The following is a 13,119-nucleotide window of genomic DNA, read 5'->3' as shown; positions in this document are numbered from 1 at the left end:
AAGATTAGTTTCCTTGTTTAATAAGGAAAGATTAGTAAGAAAATGATTGACTTCAACAATTGGCTAAGCTTCTGGTGTCATTCAAAGGGGATCCAGTATCTGTCTGCCTGGGAAGACATGATCGACAAACGACGATGCTTTGCCAGAGATGGTCTGCTCCTGTCACCCCTGGGATTCAGGTTACTGGCTAAAGCTCTTGCCACCCCTATAGTGCCTTTTTTAGGCAAGGTTCAAAGGACAAAACCACCATTGTAACAGATACAAGCATGCAAAATCTGAAGGTAATGCTACTCAATGTTAGAAGTCTAAACCTCAAAATGCACTCTCTTGAGGCACTCCTAAAAATGGAGAACATCGATATCTGTGCAGTAACTGAGACCTGGTTCAAGGCTCCAGAGAGCACCCCTGCAATACCAGGCTACAACTCTTACCACACTTTTCAGCCACAAAACCAAGACTGAAACACTAAAGGTGGAGGGGTGTCCATATTCAGCAAGGATGTTGACACCTCCAGGCTAGTTGCCCAACACAATGCATCTGAAATTCTCCAGGTGCAACTAACACTAGGTAAGACTGCAATCCAAATTGTAGCTTGCTACAGATCCCCCACCATGCCCCAAGATTCTCACTACACCTTTCTAAACATACTGGAAAATATTAAGATACAACCAAACACCCTAATACTGGGTGATTTCAACTACCCTGCCATTAACTGGGAAAACTACTCGGGTACCAACTCCTTTTCACAATGGTTCTTGGAATTCATAAATTCCAATGCCCTGGATCAACTAATCCATTGTCCCACCAGGGGCTCCAATATCCTAGACCTGGTCATTATCAACATGGGAGATAGATGATCCACACCAGTGGTCACCCCCTCATTGGTCAGGTCTGACCATAAACAAATCACCCTTGACATCCACATCCCACCCCCACCCCCCAGTAAGGAAACCTCCTTAAAAAACTTCTCCAAAGCCAACTTCATGCTACTGAAGTCAGAAGTGACAAACTTCATGACACCCATGCAGAAGGGATCTGAAAGTTTGACTGCAGAATCCTACACTAAGACACTGTATGAGCACATCCACTCATGCATGAATCGTGCCATCCCAAATAGAACCAAGATGCTCTCTTCCAAAAAAAGGAAGCCAATCTGCTGGTTCCCTGCTATAAACAAGCTATACAACAGAAGGAAGAAACTGTTGCAGAAAAGAGGAAAATCCCAGAATGCAAAAAACTCCCTCACCAGCCTCAGTAAGAAGCTGAGATCCCTCATAAAATCCTCAAAAGCTAGTTACGAAAATAAAATTGCCAAAGATTCCAAAGACAACCACAAGGCATTCTACAGTTATGTCAAGAATCTAAATGACAATGCTCAGATCTGCTCTGAGCTTCAACAGCATGGCATTAAATATACTGATCCCAAGGATATTGCCAATATCCTGGCAGATTGATTTAGTGCCAACTTCACCCCCCCCTCTCACCCCCTAAAGGGCCCATCTCAATACCAAAAGATTGCCAAATTCCGGTAATCACGGCCACACAGGTAGAAGCAGCACTCTCCAAAGCTAAGAATACAGCATCCATGGGACCAGATGACATCCCAGGCTGTGTACTACATGAACTACAAAATGAACTGGCACCTCACCTAAGTGTCATGTTTAATCATAGCGTCACCTCAGGCTTCTTGCCCACTGAGTGGTGCACAGCTACAGTTATCCCACTCCACAAGGGGGGGGGATCCACCTTGGATCCCAGGAACTACCGTCCCATCAGTCTGACGAGCCTGATCTGCAAGGGCATGGAACGCATTATCATGGAACTTATAAACAAAGACATTGGCAACCTTCAGACACTGGACCTCACCCAGTTTGGGCTTGTGAAGGGCCGATCTTGACTCTTGAACCTGATTGACTTCTTCGAATCAGTCTCCAGAGCTTTGGACGAGGGTAAGGCAGTCCACACAGCCTATCTGGACCTCGCCAAGGCCTTCGACACCATCCCCAACTCTGGAATCATAGATAAACTTACTAAGCTGGGCATAAATCCCTACTTCACTTGATGGGTTGCCAACTGGCTTACTGACAGAACCCAGACTGTAAAAGTAGCCGACTCCAAATCCAGCTCCAGACAAGTGACAAGTGGAGTACCTCAGGGTTCAGTCCTGGGACCACTCTTGTTTGGAATCTACTTCTCTGAAGTACAGGCCAACACTAAGGGACTCTGACTAACAAAGTTTGCAGATGACTGCAAACTGGGAGCCATTATTGAATCCCCAAATGATGTGGATATTCTACAAAAGGGCCTTACAGAAACAGATGCCTGGTGCCAGAGCCATGCTCAAGCTTAATGCCAAGAAATGTATAGTTATCCCCTTTGGAAAAAAACATGTACCCATGAATTACCACATGGGTGGCAGTACACTAAACATCGAAAGTATGATGAGAGACTTAGGGACACAGGTGGGAAGTGGTCTCACTTTCGATAACCACATCGGCACAACAGTCAGGAAATCTTTTTATGTGGCACACCTCATCATTAAGGGCTTTTCATCCAGAAAAAAAGGAGGTCATTGTCCCACTGTACTCATCCCTCATTAGACCCATTATAGAGTATAATGCCCTGTTTGGTATGTACCTCACAAGACATCTGCAACAGCTGGAAAGGCCACAAAAATACCTCACTAAATGAATCACAGGCCTAAAGCAGATGCCATATGCTGACTGTCTAAAAAAACTCCAGCTATACTCTGTGGCATATCGTCTACTCAGAGGTGATCTCTGCTTAACATATAAGGCCATGTCAAACCCTGAGCTGATGGATATGCTCCACTTAAAGAAATCCCAATCCGTCAGAGCCACATGCTCCAGGGATCTAAACCTTGTCATCACAATAAACAAAACATGCTGGAGGGATAGGTTCCTGACCCAGAGACTCCCCATACTCTGGAACAGACTGCCCATACATGTCAAGCAGAGCACCTCCTTGGCCCTCTTCAAAAGGAACCTTGATGATAGGATGGGATCCAGGAAATTCATCCCGGGGATCATGTCAGTCACCCTGCTAGACAGGGGTCCACAGAAGTAAATATTGTGGGAAGAAATATCCGGGGTATTGTTATGGCTAGGCTTGTATAGGCCCTAGGGCCGATAGCATAGTACCAACCTATGAACCTATGAACCTGTGAAGAAAAAGCATCACACTCCTCCAATGAGCTGCATTCAAAAACTCACTTTTCTTTATGAAGGCAGCCATTCACAATGCTGAGTTAGCAAGTTAAACAACACTGCTAGCAAAGTCTATCTTGGACTTGATGAGGGAATCTAGTTTATAGTGCTTTGTAAATATTGCACAGATGACCCTGTTGCTGTTTCTAGAATACTTCTAAAATCTAACTTTTTCCAAAAAGCAACAGAAGTGTCTTTACCTGGAATACATTTGTTGTAGTAATAGCATGAGAGAATCATTTGTAAATAGCCTGTTTTGACACTGGATGATTTTTCTTCTTATCTTCACAAGAAATGAACAACTGATAAGAAGTTCTGAAAGATTTTGTTCTTTCAAGATAGTACCTGAATTGTTTGTAGACATCCAAGGTATGAAGCAACCTTTCTCCCTCATTTTTAGGTTCCCAAATGAAGACAGGGAGATGGACAGCTTGGGTTAAAGTAAACTTGGATACCACTTTAGGCATAAAAGAAGGATTAGTTATGAAAAGGAACTCTGTCCCAGTGGAAAATGAGAGAGGGCTGACTCACCATAAGAGCTTGCACTTCAGATACTCTTTTTGTAGACTAATGAATAAGACTGTTTTCCATGTTGGGAGCCTCAGGCCAGTCAATGAGCAGGTTCAAATGGAGCAAGAGTTAATTCTTCTAACACAAAGTAAAGAATCCAGCCAGAGGCGGAAACACCTGTTTTCTGGAAGACTTCTTGTGCAATACCCCTTTCAAAAACATTTTCACCTGAGACTGAATTGAAAGAGCGGGATCCATGAGCAGACATACTAAAATGACTGATAACACGCTGATCAAGGAGTAAGACAGGCCATAGAATATTAACTCCCATAAATGCTGTAAAACCAGAGAAACACTAGCCTTGAACAGATGCTAGTTCTTTTTTTTGGCATTAACTAGAAAACCTTTTCTATTTGCAAATATATGATTTTCCACCAGCAGGCTTTCTTGCCTCCATTAATAGCTGCTGCACATATTCATAAAAAAGCTGCCTAAAAGGTATTAAGACCCTATCATCCAGGCAGTCAGTTGCAGTTATTTGTGGTTAGGATGTATTAAAAACCCCTTGTATTGTGTGAGTGGATCCAGTCTGTGATGAAGCTTGTAGTAACTGCCCCTGTTCATTTTTAGATGAAGGGAGAATGACAGTCGCCTGGGCAGTAAGGGAGTCTCCACAATGATTTTTTAGGAGTCTTTCAGAATCTTCAGAAATACTCTGAATATTGCTGGAAAGGGTGGAAAAGTATATAGGAACATTCCTGTACAAGGAATAAAAAGGCATCCATCTTCCAGGCCTTCTTGCATGGAGTCTTAGAGCAAATTTGTGCTGATTGTTTAGAGAGGAGACAAAAAGAGCTATTTGAGGTATTTCCCACAGTAGATCAAATCTTGGAAGAACCCCCCCCCCCCCCCGATTCAGTTTTGATTTATGAGGGTCTGTTCTAGTCCTGCTCAGCTTATCTGCCACCATTTTTTTGTGATAGAATGCAAGATGCTTATAAAATTAAATTGTTCTGAAAAGCTATATCCCAGGCTATCATGGCTAGTCTGTCCAGAGTGTAAGATGTGCATCCCTGTGAAGCTTGGGTGAAGATAGATGAAAGCTGCCAGCCTAACCAGATAGAATTTTATAGATAATTCTGTCATTTGTAAATATTAATGTAAGACACAGACTTGTTGTCTTAAATTGAAAAAATGCTGTTACAAAAATGTAACAACAGTGCACTCTGCTGACCAAGTAAAACATGTTGTGACCCTTTGAACTAAAGTCGGCTCCGGCCAGTCTAGATGAAGGAATTCTTGCTATTGTTTTAAGGCCAGAGTTAATGACCAGAATTTGCATGCATAAATGTCCTTTATTGCTCTGGTTTCTGCCCAGAGGTGAAGTATGCAAATGTAGTTTCTGTTAGCCTGGGAACCCAGGGAAGTGTGAAGAATGATGTAATGGCAACCCAGGGAAGTGTGAAGAATGATGTAATGTGAACCAGGAATGCGATTTTAAAAACAGAGAGAATCAGAGAGCATGAAGCATTTTTGTCTTGACCATCCAACTCATCAGCACTCTGCCTTTGCTCTGTATGTAAGTTTATCTTAGACTTATGTTTTCTCTTAGAGATAGCTAGAAACTAGAAATATTAGACTAAGTGTTTTTCTGTGATGTCAGAACTGTACTACTGATATATTTTAAATATTCCTCTGTGATCTCTGAACTCTTGACTAGCACTGTGTAGTAAAAAGTATTGTCTTGTGTTTTTAATTATTTATTATTAAATATTTTTAAACCCTTTTAACTGTGGCTGTTTTGTGTAGAGATAATTTAAGCTCTAGAGTACATTGCATGCATATAGTGATTACTATCCAAGTCACTCCAAATAAGCCTTGCTGTTCAGTCACACTTACCATTTGGATAATAATATTGCACAGTAATAATTGGGCACCCTTTTAAGGGCCTTTGAGTAGCTGATAAATATTAGCTGAGTGGTGGCAGTGTTTTCTACCATATAGTCTGGGTAAAAGGGGCACTGCTGGAGAACCTGTGCCAGCCATCCCCAGGAGTGTCTGTGTGGTTGTATAAACTCTTCTCAAAGTTTGTGTGTGTGTGTGTGTGTGTGTGTGTGTGTGTGTGTGTGTGTGTGTGTGTGTGTGTGTCAGCTATTTGGGCAGAAACACGAAGCACTGGTTGGACAGAGAGGATGCTGGAGGTTTTAGCTTGCCCACTAGGCTGAGATCTGGACCCTATAGCTGTGCCAGTGGGGAGTCTTATTGGGGACCTGGAGAGCAAGGGAGAGATCAGCCCAGGACTGACTGTGATCTCTGTGTGCTCTTAAGGAAAATTGCACTTTACTGTGTGTATTTGTTATCCTTTCCTCCTATATGAGACGTCCCTCACTGGTGTTAGTGGTGAGGACTGAGGCTTCTTGATTGCTGGGCCAGGGCATGGGTGTCACAATCCCCCTAGCTTGTTCATGTACCACACCACTGTGTTGTTGTCTATTAACACATGTGGAGGTCATTGGGATGTCAGATGATTTAGACATTAGACATTTGAGAATGTTTATGGGAGCTAACATTTCTTTTATGTTGGTGTTCTTTGGTCTGTATTTTTTTTTTCCAAAGACCCTAAACTTTTATTTCCATAGACACTGTAGCCCAAGAAATGTCTGAGGTGTCTGTTGTGACACTGGGAGTGGGAGGGAAGAATAGGATACTTGGATTCTGAGATGTTTGATGTCTCTATCACGTGATTTTCCTTTTCACAAATCCTAGAATTGGAATTTCAAAGGTCAAGCGATGTTAGTGCTGGGACTATAGAGATTTCAGGTATCATAGTAACTTCTTCATATGGAGTCTTGTAGGGGGTATCATGAGAATAAGTGAAGCCAAGAGGCCCAGAATCCTGTAGAATTCCCTTTCTGAGCTAGAAGTCTGAGAGGGAATCTTCAAGAATAGAGTTAAATACAATCTATTTTTCCTGTTAAAGAAAAGCTATTTGAACTGAGGTGTCCAGCAGATATCCATGAAAAACAGCCCTCAAAAAAGGAGTCAGAAAAAGACTTCTGAATATTTTTTTTGGAATCCCAGCCTGTGTAGGAGATCCCACACCAAAGAGTGGGATTTTTGACATTTAAAAAAAAACACTCTGCAAAGATAAGTAAGTTGTCTAAAAAGGACAAATATGAATACCTTGCAATCTGCCCTGGGCTATCATAGGCGATACTTGGTGTACACTCTTGGAGCAGTAGATAGCCCGTAAGATAAGGTAGAAATTAATAATGTGATCCTACCATTCAAAACCTTAAGGAACACCTGAAATCTGGATCTATACAAATGTGATGATAGGTACCTTTTACTTCAAAGGTCACTAACAAACTCAAATGAGGAATAAGGGGTAACAAGCTGTGAAGTGAAAGCATTTTGAACTTGGCACCATCACAAACTTAATCAGAAAGGAAAGATCCAGAAATGGTCTTCAAGAGGTTTCTTTCTTTGGGATCAGAAATATCCTTGAATAAAATCATTCTCCTAACTGAGCAGAAGGAACAGCTTCTATCCCCCCCCCAGCATATGCTGGATGACAGGAGGGAAAAGAAGAGTCTGGTCTGTTGGATGAGGAAGAATTTCCTAAAAAGGAGGTAGAGACTCCCATTGCCATCTGTAACCTTGGTGGACTACTCTCAGAACCTATCTGTCTAAAACTATTGTTGCCAAAGAGAGAAATGGAAGTTCAGACTTTCTGGAAGAATTAAAGGACTGCCAGAGTGGGAGGGTGAGGAAAGCCTAACATATAGTCATTCAGACTTATTAGACCATCTTTTGTTCCTGGTTTGTGTGTGTGTGTGTGTGAGTGTGTGTGTGTTTGTGTGTGTGTTGGGGGGGTCTGCTTTTTAAACGTCTACTTACCAGCAGATTGTTGGGACTGTTTATTTTGATTTTTATTGAAATTAGATGATGGAGTGTCATACCTCTCAACCTCTTAGAGGAATTAATCTGGACAATGCCATCAATAAAAGTGGGACAAAGGCCCAACAATAAGGACAATGTTTAAAGATTGCTTTTACAAACTTAGAAAGATTTGCATAAGCATGAATTTTTCTGAAGGGTAGGAAGTCTGAAACTGAAATGTCTGTCATTATTTTCTAACTTCAGTCTTTAATGATTTGCCAATAATTTGACAGAAAACCACAATTTTATGAAAAAACAGACCAAAAATATGAGGCAAAAATCTGGACATTCTGCGAAAAGCTATACATTTGAAAGGTAGAGAGTGTAAAATCTGTTGGTAAACTTGTTGAAAGAGGGCTGAAAAAAAATCTGAGAGATCCCTCTCATCACATTTTTAATTACTTCTGTAGCAGAAGGTCCAAAACCTACTTGTCTATCCAAGGGAGAATACAAAATTAAAATGTTTACATCCTTTGGGGGGTTCTGTGAATGGAGCCAGGCAAACCTTCTCATAGCAGGTCTAGTGACAGCAGCCTTAGGAGTGACATCAGTAGAGTCATGTGCACATTTTAAACAATGGGAATAGACAACTCATGTCAAAACAGGATAAACATCAGCTTATGAGCTTGACAGTTGAGAATTCTAAAAACAAGATTTGCAGAAGCATACACCTTTTACAAAACTTGTCAAAGTGCCTTATCATCCTTGCCAGAAGGAGAGGGATTAGTATTAACAAAATGCTTTGCAGCAACTGGGTTTACCAGCTGGGTTTACTACAGTGATCACTGCTACCTCAGGTTTAAGTGTAGTATATAAAAACTTTATAGATTCAAGAACCTTATATAGTCTTTCTACTTTTGAGGGACAGCAGTCTGGCTGCCAAGCAATTGCAGACTGGAACAAAATATTCTCCAAAGCAGAAAGAGCAGTAGGAATGGGCATAGGTTCAGGAAATTCCGGTTGTAATAAATCATAACATTTTCTGACAGACTTGAGAAAAATCAAATTTTCCCTCTGAAGCAATTGATTTATTCTGGAAATAGTCTCAGAAAATGAGAATCTTTCAAAGGGACTATCTAAAGTCATACTCTCTTCAGAATCTGAATCAGAAATCTGTGGAGATATTACATCTTCTTCTTCTTCTTTCGGCTGCTCCCGTTAGGGGTCGCCACAGCGGATTAACTGTTTCCATTTCTTCCTGTCCTCTGCATCTTGCTCTGTCACACCAACCACCTGCAAGTCCTGTCTCACCACATCCATAAACCTTATCTTAGGCCTTCCTCTTTTCCTGTTACCTGGCAACTTCATCCTTAGCATCTTTTTCCCAATATACTCTGCATCCCTCCTCAGCACATGTCCAAACCAACGTAATCTTGCCTCTCTGACTTTGTCTTCAAACCTTCCAACCTGGGCGCTGACCCTGTAATATACTTATTCCTAATCCTGTCCATCCTCATCACACCCACTGCAAATCTTAACATCTTCAACTCTACCATGTCAAGCTCTGTCTCCTGACTTTTTGTCAGTGACACTGTCTCCAACCCATATAACATAGCTGGCCTCACTACCCTCTTGTAGACTTTCCCTTTCACTCTTACTGGTACTCGTCTGTCACAAATCACTCCTGACACTCTTCTCCACCCACTCCATCCTGACTGTACTCTCTTCTTCACCTCTCTTCCACACTCACCATTACTCTGAACTGTTGATCCCAAGTACTTAAACTCATCCACCTTCACCACCTCTACTCCCTGCATCCTCACCATTCCTCTATCCTCCCTCTCATTCACACACACATATTCTGTCTTTGCCCTGCTGACCTTCATTCCTCTTCTCTCTAGAGCATATCTCCACCTCTCCAGGGTCTTCTCCACCTGTTCCCTATTCTCACTACAGATCACAATGTCATCTGCAAACATCATAGTCCACGGGGACTCCTGTCTGATCTCGTCTGTCAACCTGTCCGTCACCATTACAAATAAGAAAGGGCTCAGAGCTGATCCTTGATGTAATCCCACCTCCACCTTAAATGTATCCGTCACTCCCACAGCAGACCTCACCGCTGTCACACTACCCTCGTACATATCCTGTACCACTCTTACATTCTTCTCTGACACTCCCGGCTTCCTCATACAATACCACAACTCCTCTCTGGGCACCCTGTCATATGCTTTCTCTAAGTCCACAAAGACACAATGCAACTCCTTCTGACCTTCTCTGTACCTCTCCATCAACACTCTCAGAGCAAACATCGCATCTGTAGTGCTCTTTCCTGGCATGAAACCATACTGCTGATCACTAATCATCACCTCCCTTCTTAACCTAGCTTCCACTACTCTTTCCCATAACTTCATGCTGTGTCTGATCAATTTAATCCCTCTGTAGTTACTACAGCTCTGCACATCACCCTTATTCTTAAAAATCATTACCAAAACACTTTTTCTCCATTCCTCAGGCATCCTCTCACTTTCCAAGATTTCGTTAAACAATCTAGTTAAAAACTCCACTGCCATTTCACCTAAACACCTCCCTGCTTCCACAGATATGTCATCTGGACCAGCAGCCTTTCCATTCTTCATCCTCTTCATAGCTATCCTTACTTCCTCCTTGCTAATCCACTGCACTTCATGATTCACTATCCGCACATCATCCATCCTTCTCTCCCTCTCATTATCTTCATTCATCAGCCCTCAAAGTACTCTTTCCATCTGCTCAACACACTCTCCTCGCTTGTGAGTACATTTCCCTCATTATCCTTTATCAACCTTACCTGCTGCACATCTTTACTAGCTCGGTTCCTCGGTCTAGCCAATCGGTACAGGTCCTTTTCTCCCTCCTTAGTGTCCAACCTTTCATACAACTCTTCATACGCCTTATCCTTAGCCTTCGCCACCTCTCTCTTTGCCATGCACCTCATCTCCTTATACTCTTGTCTACTTTCTTCATCTCTCTGACAATCCCACTTCTTTGTCAACCTCTTTCTCTGTATACTCCCCTGTACTTCCTCATTTCACCACCAGGTCTCCTTGTCCTCCTTCCTCTTTCCAGATGTTACACCAAGCACCTTTCTAACCATCTCTCTTACTAGCTCTGCTGTAGTTACCCAGCTATTCGGTAACTCTTCACTGCCACCCAGTGCCTGTCTTAACTCTTCCCTGAACTCCACCTCACAATTACCCTTTTTCAATTTTCACCATTTGATCCCTGGTGCTGCCCTCACACTCATCCTCTTCTTCTTGATTACCAATGTCATCCTACAAACCACCATCCTATGCTGCCTAACTACACTTTCCCCTGCCACCACTTTACAGTCTTCAATCTCCTTCAGACTGGCCCTTATACATAAGATATAATCCACCTGTGTGCATCTTCCTCCACTCTTGTATGTCACCCTATGCTCCTCCCTCTTGTTAAAATATGTATTCACCACAGCCATGTCCATCCTTTTCACAAAATCCACTACCATCTGACCTTCTGCATTCCTTTGCTTAACACCATACCTACCCATCACTTCCTCATCCCTTCTGTTCATTTCACCAAAATGCCCATTGAAATCTGCTCCAATCACCAGTCTCTCACCCTTCAGTACAGTCATCACCACTTCATCCAACTCACTCCAGAATTTTTCTTTCTCATCCATCACACACCCAACTTGTGGAGCATATGCACTAACAACATTCATCATTACACCATCAATTTCCAGCTTCATAAACATCACTCTATCCGACACTCTTTTCACCTCCAAAACACTCTTAGCATACTGTTCCTTCAGGATAACGCCTATGCCATTTCTCCTCCCATCCACACCATGATAAAATAATTTGAACCCGCTTCTAATACACCTAGCCTTGCTCCCCTTCCATCTGGTCTCTTGCACACACAATATACCAACCTTCCTTCGGTCCATCATATCAGCTAGCTCTCTTCCTATCCCAGTCATACTGCCAACATTCAAAGTTCCGACCCTCACTATCACAGTCATAGCCTTTACCTGCCTTCGGACATGTCTTCCCCCTCTTCTCCTCCTTCAGCCAACAGTAGCCCAATTTCCACCAGCACCCTGTTGGCCAACAATACTGGTGGCGGTTGTTGTTAACTCAGGCCTCAACTGATCCGGTATGTATATCTGTACTGTGGAACTATTACATCATATGTCCTTTTACACTCCTTTTGAGGTTCAGACTCTTGAATTGCTTTTTCTTTTAACTGCACCAGCCATATAAAAAGAGTCAAGACCCTGCACTAAACCCTAAGCTAAGCCCAATAAATTACACCTGTCCAGTGTCACTGATACAGAAGACACATTTTTAGTCTTTTGTTTTACTTTGATAGAATTCACAAAGAAGCAGACAAGGAATTGCCAGCTATCACCTTCCTGGGGATGGGCATGGCCTTCTGGCTCAGCAAAGGGATTCCTTGCACTTTCTCTCAGGGCCAACAGGAGTGGCTCTACCCTTCCCAACAAGGGCACACCAACAGCCACAGAAGAAGTGTCTAACATCTAGTTAATGGTAGCTGTATAGACTATATCATTGGGGTCCAAAGAAAAATATGAGTGGTCTGAGGAACCAGCTTTGGTCACAACAGTGTCAACCACCTGTGGCTTAGGTAAAATAGCCTGTCATGGTGGCAAAAGCTGCTTAACAATCTTTTTATTTTTGTGGCTGGAAGAAGTTGCAGCTAAGGAACTGGTTGGCTGCGTCATTGTTAAGCTGACAAAGGTGCCCGATTCCCAAGGAAGCTAAGCAGCAATAGTCAGTAAAACAGGTAAGTTGTAAGCAAAACAAAAAGTACATTTCCAGCCAAAAAACACAGTAAACGGGTACTTTAAACACTTACCATAGTCCCAAAAAGTAAAATAGTACCAGTTTCCCCACAGAAACTATAGATTTAATTCAGTTTTAACAAATTTTTACCAAAAACAAAAAGTAATGCTCTCATTTAAAAATGAAAAAGAGTCACATGACAATTAATAAAAACACTTTTTCATAGCTTATATATATATATATATATATATATATATATATATATATAGTTACATGTGAAAAGATCGAGCAGCTGAAATATCGAACACCATATGGTCGAGACCATAAGGTCAATATTTCAGATAATCGATCTCTGCAAAGTATTAAAAAAACAAAAAAAAAACAAACAAGAAGATGTTTCTGCAGGAGGCCAATACAGAGCAGAATGGGAAGTATTCCTATTCCGTGCTGTAGCGCGATCTCGGACTTGGTATATTTAAGTGGGGGGGGGGGTGTGGGGGGCACAGTAACATCTTTTTTTTTTTTTTAATACTTTGAGGAGATCGATCATCTGAAATATCGACCATATGGCCTCGACCATATGGTGTTCAATATTTCAGCTGCTCGATCTTTTCACATGTAACCATATATATATATATATATATATATATATATATATATATATATATATATAC

This window comes from Protopterus annectens, chromosome 5.part0 (assembly GCF_019279795.1).
Source record: "Protopterus annectens isolate FY-2018-M chromosome 5.part0, PAN1.0, whole genome shotgun sequence".
NCBI classification, from domain to species: domain Eukaryota; kingdom Metazoa; phylum Chordata; order Ceratodontiformes; family Protopteridae; genus Protopterus; species Protopterus annectens.
This window is presented reverse-complemented; position numbering follows the sequence as displayed.